Here is a 13,888-nt window from a genome sequence, read left to right on the forward strand (position 1 = left end):
ATATGCTGGTGATCTCATAAGATTTCATGTGTCTCTTGAATATATTTTATTTGCTTGTGCTTAATTTGACCTCATATTCTTTTTATATATCACAGTCTTCAGAAATGCAGATGATAGGCATTTCTGTGCACACATACACACATATAAAATAGCGTGTACCATTGCCTATGTGTGTAGTAAGTTGAATAATCTTATCTTTTGTAAATAGATGTCATGACAATAACACAAGAAAATGTACATAATGATGCATTTCTCAGAATGTATCTTCATCATTGTGTGACATATGACTGTATATGTATATATCTGATTGGCTCTGTTTTCCTGGGGTTCCCAAAATAATTAAGACTTGGCTCCAAACTTGGTTCTAAAAGAAACATATTTTAAGGATGACTTTTCTTAATTGGTTCTATGAAGTTTGGAACAGGCTCTCTTATCTGACTGTATTTTAGGACATTGATGACTATAGTAGTAAAGAGAGAAGTTAGGGCTCATGGCACAAGTTGACAACCTAGATATGAAAAAATATCTCTGCCAGTTATTTCTACTCAGATACTTCTAAGAAGCAAGAAGTTCAGTAACTGTGTCCAAACATGTTTAGAGTTCTAGCTGCTATGGACTGCATTTTTATGCACTTCTAAAATTAATTTGCTGAAACTTAACCCTTGCTGTGACAGTCTGTTCAGCTAGGGTTGTTGAACATTGACTAGACTATGAGAACAGGGTCCTTCAGAATGATATCAATGCTCTTGCAAAAGTGATCCCATGGACATTCTTCACCTACTCCACCATATGAATTCACAGTGAAAAGATAGCCATCCATGAGCATGAGGCGGCTCATCATCATATAGCTTTCAGAGCTGAGAAAAAAAATGTTCTTGTTGTTTCATAAACCACTGTCAGTTCATTGCATTTACCACAGCAACATGAATGGCCTAGGACACTAATGAATGTCATAAAATGACTGTTTGTTTTGTTCCTCATGTTACAAAACTAATAAAGAGATGATAGATGATAATTGGCTGAAGAATCAGATTACTGGATTAAGAGCTTCCAGAATAACTTGAAAGTGTCTATATATTCTCTGAATGAGATGACTTTGCCTTGCTGTCTCAAGAAAAAAATTTCTGCAAATAAAATTAAAAAGTTCAGCCCCAAACTCTTTTGATATCAGCACAAGGTTCAATTCAAAGCCCCTCAGTGTATCTTCTGTCCTTTGATTCAAGTAAACAGAAAGTACAACACAAATAGTAGTTCTTCAGGCCAGAAGGTTTTGACCACTTCCTAAAGTAAATGATCGTGACAAATTGAGGTACTTATTAAAGGGAATGAAAATTAAGAATGGGTAGTGGAAAAAAACATTATGTATAATTTTATCTATGGTCATGTGACTAGTCATAGCAATGAAGACTATAATTATAATAAAATATTTCTTTTCTATCATGAGTATGTATGTGTATGTGCATGTGAAAATGTATAGGGTGAATTTTCATAAATGTTTACTTAATTTCCTCCATGACTTATGTAAGTTGTATTACTTATTCACTATTATTTTTATAACAGTAATTAAGTTGAGATATCAAAGAAACTAAATATCACTCAAGGACCTTTCCTCTTCTTCTGTGAATTTGTTTAGTATATTTCTGATTTGCATACAAGCATAGACATGCTTTGTTATATTCAGTGGAAGATTAAGTGTTAGTTAAAGATAGACACATGATTGTCAAGTTGACAAAAAATGGAATTAAAATGGTTAATTTCATGAAGCATATTTGTGTAGTTCATGGGTGCCAATAAACTTGGCTATTTTTCTGGGCGTGTCTGTGAGGATGTTTATGGAAGAGATTAACACTGGAGTCAGTAGGCTGAAAAAGCAGATTGCTCTTTCTGAAATAAGCAGGTTGTGTCAATCTGCTGAAGACCTGAATGTAGTAAATGGCCATGAAAACAGAAATTGCTTTTTCTTTTGGCCTGGCTATCTTTGAACTAAAGCACCAACATCAGTCTTCTCCTCTTGATTTAGACTGTAAATTATTCCATCAGCCCTCCAGTTCTTTAGCTGACAGAGGATCATTACAGTTTACAAAATCACATTGGGTTTGGTCCTCTGTCAAACCCTCAATGATCCAAGTGTCAAAATATCTAAGGCTAGACCAATAAATTAGAATATGCTTTTATAATTAAAAAATGACATATATTAATAACTTTTTAAGATCATTGTTATTCCCTTTTTAAAAAATATTCTAGCTGGAGAAAGGAATTAGTAGTTAATGTGCTGGCCTGTAAAGCCTAAGGACTTAGGTTTTATTCCCCAGTACTCAGTTAAGCCAGATGCTCAAGGTGGCCCATGCCCATCTGGAGTTCATTTGAGTGGCCTGAGGCCCTGGTGTGCCCAATCCCTACCTGTCTTTCTTCTACCTCTCCCTTTTTGCAAATAAATAAATAAATAAAAATGACTAAAAGATAAAAATAGAAAATATTCAATACCTGAATATTTTTTATTAGTTATGGGCATACTCAGTACATAAACAGCTCGTGTTGGTACCATCCTTACCCTGTCCCCTTCTTGGAAGGGACCCTTATCACTGGGAATGCCAATTATCCCCATGGGGATTGTGGGTCATGCCTTACAGGGGTTAGCCATCAGTTATGGGGAAGAGGCAATGTCTCTGTGTGAAATGTCCCAACATGTGGCTCTACTTTAGTGATGGGCTCTTGGGAGCCTCTGTGTCTCTGGATCTCTGGTTTGGTAGGAGGTGAGTGTCCTCTGTATCTATCTCCTTCACCCTTGTGCTGATATCAGGTTCACCAAGAAAGCAGCACTCTTGCTCATTTTCCCAATTACTCTATGGTTTCATCTGGGGCCCTGATGAAGTACAATAGGCTGATTCTCTCCTCAGGTCCTGCATTCATCTGAAAAAGTGAAGCAGATACTGCAGTGAAAAGTGAAGTCAGCTGATACCTAAGGAGATTCTGAAATGATCTATTATAAAATTGAGAACATAGCCGGGCATGGTGGCACATGCCTTTCATCCCAGCACTTGGGAGGCAGAGGTAGGAGGATCACCATGAGTTCAAGGCCACCCTGAGAATACAGAGTGAATTCCAGGTCAGCCTGAGCTAGAGTGAGACCCTACCTCGACCCCCCCCCCAAAATAAAATAAAATAAAAATAAAATTGAGAGCATATAAGAAAAAAAAAATATATGGCAATTTCAGGTTAAACACTGTAACATGGCCTCTAGGAACCTGTTGTAATTTGCAACCAGAAAAAAAAAGTCAGCAATAGAAAACTGTTACTCTTTATATTTGTGGAAATGTGCATATTTGTATACATAAATACTTCAACTTGTAATGTATCTAGGACAGATAGCAAGACAGAGTGGTGATGGATAGATAAGTAGATCAAGTTAGATATATAGCTAACAACAAAAGACATCCATAATATTTTGGTTGTTCTCAGGTATTAGTAAATATGCTTTTTAGCACCATTCCATACTCATTTATAATTTTGGACATTACACAAAATTAGGAAGTAAAAATTAGCACATCTTAAAGGTGTTTTTAAGGTACCCAACATTATATTAAACAAAACAGAGAGTACTTAAAAAATGCTATCACTAATTAACAAACATGGGTATTCTTGCTAAGGCAATACAATGTAATATTGAAAGGACATAGTTTTTATATCTGTATGCAATATGACTAAGTAGTAAATGCAAAGAAACAATCTGCAAAACTGTGATATTTAATATTACAGTTCATTATAGTGATTAGATAAAAATTAAATGGTAAAATTTGATAGTTTTTCTGTATTGCAGGAATAACCAATTAAAATACATAATAAGAAAAGTCACTATTCAGATAATAATAACATTTTATTAAGAAACACAATTTTTTTCGTCTTTTTTTTCTTTTATTAGTTTTTTATTTAGCAAATACAGGCAGTTTGGTTCCATTATTAGACTTATCCATGGCCTAACCCCTCCCCATTGGTCCCTACTTGTTGAGGTATATGGGTCATGCCTTGTGGAGTTAGCCCACAGTTATTGGTACGATAAATGTCTCTGCATATCCTGACCCAACATGTGGCTCTGACATTCTTTCCACCCCCTCTTCTGCAAAATTTCCCTGAGCCATGTTGGGTTCATTTTTGGTCTGCTTCAGTGATGAGGTGTTGGGGGCCTCTGGGACTCTGGCTCTCTGATTTGGTAGGAGTTGATTTTTCTCTGTGTTGGTCTCCTTTCCCCGTGTGCTGGTATCCGGTTCATCAGGAAAACAGCACCCTTGCTTGTTTCACTAATTTTCCTTAGTTTCAGCCGGGACCCTTTTGAGGTATGATGGGGTGGATCTCTCCTTAGGATCTTCATCTATCTAAAAGAGAAGCAGATTCTCCAATGGAGATTAAGTTAATTCCAGGACAAATGAAATAACCCTTACTTTTTTTTATAGAGAGTTTAATAGGTGTAGGCCCTCTTGTAACTCTTTTTTTTTTTTTAAATAAAATTTATTTATTTATTTATTTGAGAGCGACAGACACAGAGAGAAAGACAGATAGAGGGAGAGAGAGAATGGGCGCGCCAGGGCTTCCAGCCTCTGCAAACGAACTCCAGACGCATGCGCCCCCTTGTGCATCTGGCTAACGTGGGACCTGGGGAACGGAGCCTCAAACCGGGGTCCTTAGGCTTCACAGGCAAGTGCTTAACCGCTAAGCCATCTCTCCAGCCCTCTTGTAACTCTTGATTAATGGTAGCTTGATATTGGAGAGAGGGTTTATATAAGAGTTATGATACTCTACGAATCAATAAAAATAACAATATCTTTAAAGCAGAAACTCTTTTAGAGCACTAGAGTTTATAAAATATGCAAATAACTCCAAAAGTAATTATAGGATTAATGAAATAATATTGAGAATCATGATAAAATAAATCTAAAATTGATCTAGAAGATAAGTAGGTGAAGATTATTATGGGAAATGAAAAAAAATCAAATGTAACTCACTTAAAAAGAAACTTAAATACATAAGGATGTTTTAACAGTCTATTGTTCTGGTTCAGGAATCTGCAGTCAGATTAATATATTAGAGTATATATTATTTCACCCTGAAAAATGTGTAAAAATTAAGATCTTCTCAACAAGTCAAAATGAATCATAACAAAGGACAAATATTTATGGTTTCAAAGTAATAATATTAATAAAGTTGATGGTTAAAACAATGAAGAGTCATGTGCCACAAGAAATAAAATGCAAGTATATTGTAAAATAAGTAAATAAAAATTAAAGAAGGCTTTAAAATGCTAAAAGGAAAAAAAAATATAGTTTAAAGTATTTATCTGTCTTTTAGACAGGCAAATCATTTCTAAATACTGGTAATTCAAACTATGACCAGAGACAGACAAAAGGATACTATGACACACATGAGTGAAAGCTTTCCTGGTAATTTGTATCCTATGGAAAATGCCCACTTGTTCCTCTGTGAATACTGTCCACTTCCAACTTTATGAATGCTCACTACTTCCTTCTCTATGAACACTGCCCTCTTCCTCAATGAGTACTGTCCTCTTCTTCCTGTATGAATGCTGTCCATTTCCTCCTCTGTGAATCCTCTCTAGTTCTTCCTCTGTGATAACTGTCTACTACCTCCTTTATAAATACTGTCCACTTCTTCCTCTATAAATGCTGTCTACTTCCATCTTTATGAATACTTGCTACTTCCTTCTGTATGAATGTTGTCCTCTTCCTCCTCTGTGAATTCTGCCCACTTCCTTCTCTATGAAAAGTGTCCTCTTCTTTCTGTCTTTGGAGGCTAAACATATAGTACCCATTATGAAGCATTAGGACTATGTAAGAACATATCTTAAATTTAGCATCTTCACTCTCTCTAATATACACTTACCCTTTTACTTAACAAAACTATTCAGAAGTTTAGTGTTTCAGAGACTATAGCTCATGACAGGCTATAAGTAAAATTTGTGGACATAGTAATTTTTAAAATGACCAATATGCTTTATTAATAATTTAAAGCCTTATGGCTGACAACTGATAAGTAATTAAGAAGTAATTTATACATTGAGGAAAAATTTTAAATAATGAAGAATTAATATTGTTATGACATTTTTAGTGTTTTGGTCTGCATTTAAAATCTGTTTGAAAAGAAATGTCAAGATAACAAATAAAATATATAAGAAAATTCATAGACCAAATGATAGATAAGTCAACTCACTAATAATAGATTAGTATAAGCTTTCATAGGACATATGTCATTTCTTTATTTCCAGTACATAAGTGAGTTTGTATAGATCATTACTGGTTACAAAATGTGTAATAGTACCATTATGTAGTATTACTCACTATTTGAACCACTATTCTTAAACACACTTAAAATGAATTGATTGATTGATTTTTTAAGAAATTAAAGTAAATCATGACAAGGGCTGAGAGAATGTTCATGTATTTGAATATGGTGTGAGAATTGTTTTAACATCCTGGGGGTTTATGGCCTTGAATATAACAAAATCATTGCTATCATTTTTATATTTTATATAAAATATAACATGAGATTAAACAGTAAATGATAACAGAGTTAGAATAAAACTGATGAAATCATTTAAGTAGTTAATGTATCTGTTAATGAAAATTTGGAAACATACTAAAATGTATTACTAATACTAAATAGGAGATGATTAGAAGATAATTGTAGACTGTATTCAGTTTCTAGAATATTTTATATATAACACAATTATATTTTAATAGATTATTGGCAAAGAAAATGCTCATGATATAAGTGATATATTCTTAATATTTTTGGCAATTTTTAAACATTATATATATATATTTGCTCATAATATCCTCCCATTACTTCTGTTGTCTTCCCATCTCCATATGTCTCAATTGAATTCTTTTTTCTGATTAGTTCCTCTTCTATTTTGATGTCTTCTTAAAATGTTTATGCCTGCTCAATCACTACTACTGGTGGGCCCAATATGGTGTATGTCTTGTGCAAGCAGTGACAAATGCTGAGGAGTCATGAATGCAATGGTCACTTCTGGTCAAGAAAAGAGTATTCCAAAACGCTCCTTCCTATCCTCTGTTCTTTCTTCTCTTTCTTCTGCAATGTTCTCTCACTTTTAGAGGGCCTATTAGATATATCTCACTGCTGAACACTCAACAGCCATTATTCTAAGGACTGACTAGTTTTGAATCTCTTGAGATGTCGCTGTTATCTGCAGAAAAGAAGCCTTTTCTTCCCAAAGGAACATAAATATTTAGAAGACAATAGAAATGACACAGCATATTCATTTTGACAAAAAAAAAAAGAAAAAAAATGGTTGTAGCTTACCTTCTAACAGTTGTAGCTTACCTCCTATGATATCTGACTTTCCCAGCCATAGGATTTTCACTAGGTTTTCAGGACCAGACACAAATTTCTTCCCATAGAGCAGGTTTCAAAACCAATCATACAGCAATTATAATAATCTTGCCACTTTTGCCTCAGTGAGCACATCTTGTCTGGCTGGCCAGTTGCATAAGATTCATGGTGAATCCACCACTAGGTAAGATAATTGATGACTTTCCTTCCCCAGTCACATGTATATCACATTCCATCATTATGACAGCTAGCTAACAGGGAGGAGGCTTCCAACTCAGTTCCACCTTTATTTCTCAGTGTTCTTAAACCAAAGCATGGGTACATATCAAATAATCCTGGTGTGTAACTCCACTTTTAATCTTGTGGCCTTTACAGACTTTACTTCAATTTACATAGGACTCTTGACATTCAAATTTGAGATCCACATATGTTAAAAAACACTTGTCATTGTCTTTCTGAGCTGAGTTAGTTACATCATTTAGTATAGCATTTTCCATATCCATTCTTTATTTTTTGCAAATTTAATTATTTCATTTACTTTCAATTTAATAAAATTCCATATAGTCATTTTCCATTTGCCATTTGAGGGGAATCTAAGATCATTTCATATCCTAACTATTATGAACAAAATAGCAATAAACATGACTAAGCAAGTATCTGTATAGCAAATCTGTGAGTCCTTAGGGTATATGCCTAAGGTGTATACCTGAATCATATGGTAGATCGATTTTTAGCTTTGTGGGAAACTTCCACAATGATTTCCTTAATGGTTACACGTCTACGAATAGTGAATGAGGGTTTCTGTTTCCTCACACCTTTGTCGTCATTTGATCAATTTTGATGATAGCCATTCTGAGTGTGTTGAAATCTTAAATGGGTTTGAGTTTTCATTGCTCTTGAGGCTCAGGATGTTGAGAAATTTAAAAATATATATATTTGTTACCCATTTGTATTTCTACAATTGAGAATTCTTCTCAGTTCCATAGACCATGTTTAAAACATTTTATTTATTTGCGAGAGAGAGAATTAGAATGGCCTTCTCTGCCATGATGTCTTGCCACTGGAAAGAAACTCCACATGCATGTAACTTTCTGCCTCTAGTTTTATGTGGGTACTGAGGAATTGAACCCGGAATGTCAGTCTGTATAAGCAAGCACTGTTAACTGCTGAGCTATCTCTCCAGCCCCATTTTTGATTGGGTTGTTTGATGTTTTATTGTTCATTTTTTTAAAATATTGATAACTTCCATAAATAAAAACAATACACCATGATCATAACCCACTCCTACTACTCCTCTTCACTTCCCTCCCCCCACCAACAATACCCCCTCCACTGAACCCCTTCTTTACAACTAGTCTCTCTTCTATTGTGATGTCATCATATTTTTCCTTCCTATTATTTGGGTCTTGTATTGATAGTCACTGTGAGTTCATGAATATATAAGCCACTTTGTATCTGGAAGAGAGTATGGATAGCACTCCTTCCCTTCATTTGGCTCTTACATTGTTTCTGCAATCTCTTCTCCAATGGTCCCTCAGCCATAGAGTGTTTAACAAAGATTTCTTATTTACTGCTGAACACTTACACTGGCACTTCTCACCATTTTAATGAGTTTTGAGCTACCCCAGTGGTCACTGCCATCTATAAAGAGAAACTTCTCCAACCAAAAGTGAGAATAGAATTAATGTATGGTAATAAGCACAAGTATTTAGGGGTAGTTTTGTAGGCATAATATATCCGCTTAGCCAGACAAATGTAGTAGTATCACACCTAGGGCTTATGATCTCCAAATCCATAGACTTTTTTTATTAGGTTTTAGTACAAAGCAGGAATTTCCTCCCATGGAGGGCATGTCAAGTTCAATCAGAGATGTTTATTTTTCTCCATAACAGACATGCCACCATTGTACCAGTTGGTACATTTGACCTGGCTGTCCAGCTCTAAAACTTGCAGGGTCCACTACTGGTTCACCCTGTTGATGACTTTTCTTTCCCAACTGCATAGGTCTTTCTAACATACTGAAAGCTAGTCAACAGGGAAGAGGCTTCGATATTACCTCCAGCTTGATGTCTTAGTTACTTTTATCCTAAGGAAATGCAGTCTTCAACAATAGGGTCTTACCATATAGTTCTGTTGGGAAACCATGAGCCTTGATAATAGCCTGTAATGTTTTTGGGGCATCAGTTTCCTACCAACTCAACAACCCACCATATATATCCCATCACTGGCACTGAACTTTTCCTAGTAATAATCTATGGCTTCTGGGCATAAATTAACATCCTGCACATGATAGTTCTACTAAAACTCTCTCTTTAACATACATATAGACCCACCCCCCCACACACGCATGCACACATATATTTACTAGCAAAAAAGTAGGTTTACATATAGTTTATTCATAAATATTAAATTAATTTTTTTTTATTTCTTAACGGCAAGAAACAGAAGGATCTTGTCCTTTTTTTGAGACAAGCCCAACAGACCGGTCTGTTTTTATGAGAGCGAGTAAGAGAGTCAGAGAAGATGAGGCAGAGAAAGAGAGAGAGAGAGAGAGTGAGAATATTCATAACAAGGCTTCTAGCCACTGTAATTGAACCCCAGATGCATGCATCACCTTGTGTGCCTTATGTGGGTTCTTAGACTTCACAGGGTAGGATCTTAACTGCTAAGCCATCTTTCCAGCCTGGATCTTGCCTTTTAAACCAGTCTGTAAGTGTATGTATTTTTGTTGGGACACAAAGCCTGTCAATGTTAAGAGCTATAACTAAAGGCTGCAGAGATGGTTCAGTGGTTAAGGGGCTTGCTTGGAAAGCCTAAGGACCTGGCTTTGATTTCCCAGTAGCCACATAATGCCAGATCTACAAGGAGCACATGCTTCTGGAGTTCCTTGGCAGTGGCTAGAGATCCTGGTGTGCCCATTCTGTCTTTCTATCTGCTCCCCATCTCTCAAAGAAATAAATGAAAGAACAGTTAAATTAATGAATTAATATATATATTTAAAAATACTTATTAGTTAAAGGTGAGTATTTGGGCAATAGGGATGGCTCAGCAGTTAAGGCACTTGTCTGGAAAGCCAAAAGACCATGTTCTAGTCCCTAGGACCTAAATAGGCCAGATGCACAAGGTGGCACATACATCTGGAGTTCATTTGTAGTAACTAGAGTCCCTGGCCTGCCTATTCTCTCTCTCTCTCTCTTTTGCTTTCCCTCCCCCCCCGTCTCTCAAATAAATAAAATAAAATAATAAAAATAAAGGTATTTCCTTCTGCCACTCTACTTGAATTTGTTGTGCTTGCTATTTTTGTTACTCCCTTGTAGTAACTATTATTGGAACATGGTTTATTTTTTTCCTGTGTTCTCATGCATGTTCTCATCTTTCTCTTCAGTATGAAAGAATTGAAGAAAAAATACCTTAAGTATTTTCTGGAGAACTGACTTAGTAGTCGTGTACTTTTTAGGTGTTTTTATCATGAAACGTTCTTGTTTTTCCTTCAGTTATGACAGATACCTTTGCTAGATATAATAATCTGGGTTGCCTGTTCTTGTCTTTTAAAACTTAGAATACATCATTCTAAGCTCTTCTGGTTTTCAACATTTGTGTTGATCATTCTGTTGTTACCCTGATGAACTTGCTTTTATGGAGGAAAAGGTGTGTCTATCTTACTGTTTTCAAAATATTTTCATTGGTTTGTGTTTTAGTAGTTTAATTTAAAAAATGGTGATGAGAGATGGAGAGATGTCTTAGCAGTTAAGGTGTTTGCCTGCAAAGCCAAAGGATCCTGGTTCAATTCTTGAGGATCCACGTAAGCCAGATAGATACACAAGGGGCACATGCATCTGAAGTTTGTTTGAGTGGCTGGATGCCCTGGGAAGCCCATTGCCTCTCTGTATCTCTCTCTAAAATGAACAAACAAATAAATAAATAATAAATAAATAAATAAAGTATGGTGATGGCAGTTTTTTTTTTTTTTTGTCTTGTCTGTTTTGTGTTCTAAATGCCTCTGGAATCTGTATTGGCATCATTTTCCCTATGTTGGGGGAAAATTTTTATTTTATTATCTTCTTGAAAATACTATGTCTCTAGATTGAAATTTGTCTCCTTCTTCTAGTCCCTGAAGTTTGATCTTTTCATAGTGTCTCAATATCTTGAAATTCCCATTCATAGTTTCTTATTAGTTTGTCTTTTTTATATTTAGAATGTTCTAGATCTACTATTTTATCTTCTAGATCAGATATTCTGTCCTCTCCTTGATCCACTCTATTGATGAGATTTATAGTTTTTTATTTGACTTTCTGTGTTTTTCATCTTTACTATTTCAAATTGGTATTTATTCAGTATTTCTCTGCATTTTATATTAACCTCCTTAGTTTGTGAAGTGATTTTCTGTGTTTTCAGAAGCTTGTTTTCTTCTTTATTACTTTAAATGCCTTCTTTGATTTGTTGGAATTTCATATAATCATTCTTTTGAGCTGTCTGTCTGGAATTTCATCTAACTCTGTCTCACTGGATGTCATTTCTGTTAGATTTACAATTTTTGGAGGAATTATGATTATGATGTCTTGATATTTTATGTTTCTTCTTCTTCTTTATTTTTTATTTTTTTTATTTTTTTTTTTTTTAGGTAGGCCCTCACTTGAGTCCAGATGGACCTGGAGCTCACTCTATAGCACTAGGTTGGCCTAAAACTCCATGATCCTACTGCATTAATCTCTAGAGTTCTGGGTTTAAATGCATGCTCCATGAAGCATAGTTTTTCGTGTTTCTTCTGCTATTGTGTAGAGATTTTTTTCCACTGGAATTATTTCAATGCTTTGGTTTTGTAGTTATCTGCTGTATTTTTAGGCATGTAAGTCAGAAGTTATATCTTCAGAGTACAAACTCAAAGTGAAATATGTGGTTTCTATATTACTCCCAGAGTGACAACAGGAGTGACCCAAGCTATTGTATATGTCTGCTATGTAAATGTCCGAGTATAACATAAACACCAATGTTACATTTTTAGAGACAGCGAGAGAGAGAGAGAGAGAGAGAGAGAGAGAGAGAGAGAGAGAGAGAGAGAGAGAGAGGGAATTGGCATGCCTGGGCATCAGTAACTACAATTGAACTCTAGACACTTGTACCTCCTAGTGGGCATGTGTGGCCTTTTGCTTACCATAATTTTGTGTATTTGGCTTATGTGGGATCTGAAGACAGATCAAACATGGGCCCTTAGGTTTCACAGGCAAGCACCTTGACTGCTAAACCACCTTTCCAGCCCCCAGTGTTCCTTTTGATTTCATTAATTGCTGGTGGGTAAAACAATAAGGCTGGTAGAAGTATAGTAGGGTTTTGATTAGTAAGAAGTGGGAACAGTTTATAGTCAATTAGGGTGAGGCTAGTATTAACTTGGAATAAAGATTATGTTGGCATAAGTATCTGGGAGATAGAAGATGAGCTACTGTAACTTTCAACAGATTTTTGGAGGCTGTTGGACTATGAAAGGTTATAGTTGTGGAGGAAAATTAGGGCAGGATGTAGAAAATGGGTTGGAAAGAAAAGAAAAAGTAAACAATCTATGGGTTGGAAAAGTTGTAGAAAAATTCCAATAGTAGACTCCATATACAAACACAAACAAAACTAACATGGAGTATTCGTGTAGGATTAAAAGAATAGGGGATTAAAAGAACAGGCAAACTAACAAACCGAAGACCCCAAACATTCCAGGTCAGCCTGTTTCCAAAGTGAGATGCTGCCCCAGAGACAATAAAAAGGGGAAAAAAGTGCCATAAATTAAGAAATATCAAAAGTGGACCTGGGGAAATGGCTTAGTGGTTAAGGCATTTGCTTGCTAAGCCTAAGGACCCCAGTTTGATTTCCCAGGACCCATGTAAACCTGACACACAAGGTGGAGCATGCATCTGGAGTTCATTTGCAGTGGCTGAAGGCCCTCGTGCACCCATTCTCTCTTTCTCTCTGCCTCATCCTCTTTCTTTCTCTCTCTCTCAAATAAATAAATAATATTCTAAAAAAGAAATATCAAAAGTGATAAAGGTTAACCCTGAAACACAATTTATTTAAGAATGGCAATATATAGGTTTGATGCAATGCTAATCAAAATTTCAGTACCATTCTTCATAGAAACAGAGAAAATAGGGCTGGAGAGATGGCTTAGCGGTTAAGCGCTTGCCTGTGAAGCCTAAGGACCCCAGTTCGAGGCTCGGTTCCCCAGGTCCCATGTTAGCCAGATGCACAAGGGGGCGCACGCGTCTGGAGTTCGTTTGCATAGGCTGGAAGCCCTGGCACGCCCATTCTCTCTCTCTTCCTCTATCTGTCTTTCTCTCTGTGTCTGTCACTCTCAAATAAATAAATAAATAAAAATTTTAAAAAAATAAAAAAAAAGAAAAAAAAGAAACAGAGAAAATAATATTGAAATTCATGTGGAAACAAAAAAAAAAAAATCCCTGATAACCAAAATTATCCTTAGCAAAAGAATATTGCTGGAGGTATCATTGTACATAATTTTAACTTATACTACAGAGTCATA

The sequence above is a fragment of the Jaculus jaculus genome, chromosome 7, assembly GCF_020740685.1.
Source record: "Jaculus jaculus isolate mJacJac1 chromosome 7, mJacJac1.mat.Y.cur, whole genome shotgun sequence".
Lineage (NCBI taxonomy): Eukaryota > Metazoa > Chordata > Mammalia > Rodentia > Dipodidae > Jaculus > Jaculus jaculus.